Below are 3,858 nucleotides of genomic sequence, written 5' to 3' on the forward strand. Positions count from 1 at the left end.
TAAAGCCCTCCCAAAGGTGTCTTCAGATTACCAGGAGCTCATTTTCTCATGGGTCCATCAGGTTTGCAGTTTGCACATCCTGTTTTCAAAAAATAATGAATGGGTTGGGGCGCCTGGGTGGCGCAGTCGGTTAAGCGTCTGACTTCAGCCAGGTCACGATCTCGCGGTCCGTGAGTTCGAGCCCGGCGTCAGGCTCTGGGCTGATGGCTCGGAGCCTGGAGCCTGTTTCCGATTCTGTGTCTCCCTCTCTCTCTGCCCCTCCCCCGTTCATGCTCTGTCTCTCTCTGTCCCAAAAATAAATAAACGTTGAAAAAAAAATTAATGAATGGGTTTTTATTTCTCTCCTAATTTTTATTTTATTTTTTTTAATGTTTAATTTTACTCTTTATTCTTGGAAGAGAGAGAGAGCACAAGCGAGGGAAGGGCAGAGAGAGAGAGAGACACAGAATCCAAAGCAGGCTTCAGGCTCCGAGCCGTCAGCACAGAGCCCGACGCAGGGCTCAAACGCACGAACCGTGAGATTGTGACCTGAGCCAAAGTCAGATACTTAACCGACTGAGCCACCCAGGCGCCCCTCTCTCCTAATTTTTAAAATGTGAACATTCTATAATTCAGTCATAGCCTTTACTTCCAGGTGACTTCTTCACTGGGTCTCAATTCCCTCTTAAACAACAAACTCTTATTCCAGAAGGCAGTTAGCTTTTCTTCATTCTTTCTGTCTAGATAACATCCAAGGACAAATCCCATTGGCACAAGTGTATGTACCCAGTGGTCACAAGCAATGTGAGTGACGTTCGTCATGAGTGCTGCAGCCTTGGTGCCAAAAACGACCCCACGACCAGTCTGCCCATCTTTCTACCGCTCAAGTCCCTTCTATGAAACACCATGTAGTGACTGCATCTAGCACAATACTTAATTATGTTATTCGGTGCACAAAGTGATTCTGCCTGGGTGGAATTATATGCTAATTCTTTTATAGATGCGGAAAGATATGATGGCTCTAAGAGGTTAAGAAATTAGGCCAAGGACCATAGCAATATTTTTCTAGATATGTCTCCTCAGGCAAGGGATACAAAAACAAAATAAACTGGCATTAACAAACGCCAACAGACACATGAAAAGCCGCTCAATATCACTCATCATCAAAGAAATACAAATCAAAACCACATGAGGTATCACCTTACACCTGTCAGAGAAGCTAGGATCAAAAAGACAAGAAATAACAAGGGTTGGTAAGGAATGGAGAGAAAGAAATCCTCATGCACTGTGGTAGGAATATAATTTGGTGCAGTCACTGCGGAAGACAGTATGGAGGTTCCTCAAAAAATTAAAAAACAGAAATACCGTATGATCCGCTAATTCCATTACTGAGTCTTTTACCCAAAGAAAACAAAAGCACTAATTCAAAAAGATGTATACACCCCTATGTTTACTGAGGCATTATTTACAATCGCCAAGACATGGAAGCAGCCCAAGTGTCCACCCACAGATGAATGAATGGGTAAAGGAGATGTGGTACACACACACACACACACACACACACACACACACACACACAGGAATATTAAAAAGAATGAAATCTTGCCATTTGTGACAACATGGATGGACCTAAGTGAAATAAGTCAGAGAAAGACAAATACCATACGATTTCACTTATATATAAAATCTGAAAGACAAAGCAAATGAACAAACAAAGCAGAAACAGACCCATAAATAGAGAAAACAACAGAGCGGAGCGGAGACAGGTGGGAAGATGGGCAAAAAGGGGTGAGGGGAATGGGAGGTACAGGCTTCCAGTTATAAAATGAACAAGTCAAGGGGTGCCTGGGTGGCTCCGTTGGTTGAGTGTCCAACTTCGCCTCAGGTCATGATCTCACGGTTCATGAGTTAGAACCCTGTGTCAGGCTCTGTGCTGACAGCTTAGAGCCTGGAGCCTGCTTCAGATTCTGTGTCTCCCTCTCTCTCTCTGCTCCTCCCTGCTCGCACTCTGTCTCTCTTTCTCAAAACAAATAAACATTAAAAAAAATTTTTTTAAAGATTAAGTCAAGAGGATGAAATAGGGAATATAGTATATTGTAAGTATTGTGTATATTGTGTATTGTATAGTATATTGTATAGTGTATATTGTATAGAATATTGTAATATCCTATACTGTGGTATATTCTATATTGTGTAATATTCTATATTGTGGTATAGTGTGGTATGGTAGCTACACTTGTGTGAGCATAGTATAACATATAGAGTTCTCAAACCACTATACTGGATACCTGAAACTACTGTACTAATGTGTTTTAACTATACTTCAAAAAAATAAGTATATAATAAACAAAATGTTATGTGGCTAATTTTGAGAATTGTGCTTGCTCATATTAAGCTCCTTTGGAAGACCTGCTTATAGATTCAACTGCCTATAGATCAAATATTGATCTGTTTCCTGGATTCTGAAGATGCATGGTACAGGCCTGCAATGTTTGGGTTTACAATAGTTAACCTAAAAGCTTTTCTAAAGGTAGACTTAGAAATTATTGAGTGGTAAATATCAAGAGCCCTTTAACCATGGAAACGTTTTCATACCTACTATCGTGTGTGAGTGTGTTTGTGTGTACATCATTTGATATTTGTTACAATGCCTCTATATTTCAAAATCCAAGAGAGGGGCTAATGCTAAAAAAAAGTATAGTGGTAAAATAGAAAAAAATGCATAATGATGATGTTGGTTTTATTTCTGTATGTATATTAATGTGATGAGTCCTAGGAGAGGGGAGGAGGGGAAACTTGTCTTCTATGTCAACTTGAAGCAACTGGACTTTGTTTATTTTATAATTTATAATATTAAGGAGTAATGCTCATTTGCCTTTACACTTAATGTTTACATTTAATAAATGTTTTCCACTCCAAAATAAAAAAAAAGAAAGAAAGAGGGGGCACCTGGGTGGCTTAGTCAGTTAAGCCTCTGACTTCAGCTCAGGTCATGATCTTGCACTCTGTGAGTTCGAGCCCCATGTCGGGCTCTGGGCTGACAGCTCAGAGCCTGGAGCCTGCTTCAAATTCTGTGTCTCCTTCTCTCTCTGCCCCTCTGCCTCTTGTTCTCTCTCTCTCTCTCTCTCTCTCTCAAAAATAAATAAACCTTAAAAAAATTTTTTTTTAAAAGAAAGAAAGAAAGAAAGAAAGAAAGAGAAAGAAAGAAAGAAAGAAAGAAAGAAAGAAAGAAAGAAAGAAAGAAAGAAAAAAAGAAAGAAAGGAAGGAAGGAAGAAAGAAATCAGGCCAAGGAAATACAGTTATCAAGTCAAGGAGCCAGGATTTGAATTCCATCTGACTCAGTGGTAATCTGTTACATTGGTGGCCCCCGTGACCCATGCCTCCTGGTGGAGGCATCTGGACCCACGGAGGAATGTGGACTGGGCCTGTGGCTTGCTTTAGACAACAGAATGCAGGTAGAGTTTTAGGCCCAAGTTCCTGGGAGCCCGGAGCTGCCTTGCAAGAAGGATGGCTACGCCCCTGGCGAGACCATGTGGGGAGGGAAAAGCTCTGAGACCACATGGAGAAGCCAGGCCCCCAGCGGCCGAGTTAAGCTGAAGCCCCAGGCATACGATCACAAATAAACCATTCCCATCGACGCCCACCTGCCTTGCCGGGGATCCCAGCTGAGGCATCAGACATGATGGACATTACGCCTCGGCAGACGTCATGTGCAGCAGAGATGACAGAGCTTTGCCCTGTCCAAATTCCTGACCAGCAGAATTGTGCAAAATGATAAAAATGGTTATTTTAAGTCGCTAAGTTTTTGATTAGCTTGTTATGTAGCAATAGCTAATCAAGACACAACTCTGTCCTGTGGTTGAGGAGACAGAGACAGA

The 3,858-nt window shown here is 41.6% G+C and overlaps 1 pseudogene; it reads right to left on the minus strand.

The window, feature by feature from the left end:
• Positions 1-575: 575 nt before the first annotated feature.
• LOC147577092 (NADH dehydrogenase [ubiquinone] 1 beta subcomplex subunit 1 pseudogene) lies at positions 576-813 on the minus strand (annotated as a pseudogene).
• Between the last annotated feature and the right edge of the window lie 3,045 nt (positions 814-3,858).

Source organism: Puma concolor, chromosome C2, assembly GCF_028749965.1.
Source record: "Puma concolor isolate L17-30 chromosome C2, mPumCon1.1.hap2, whole genome shotgun sequence".
Taxonomy (NCBI): Eukaryota; Metazoa; Chordata; class Mammalia; order Carnivora; family Felidae; genus Puma; species Puma concolor.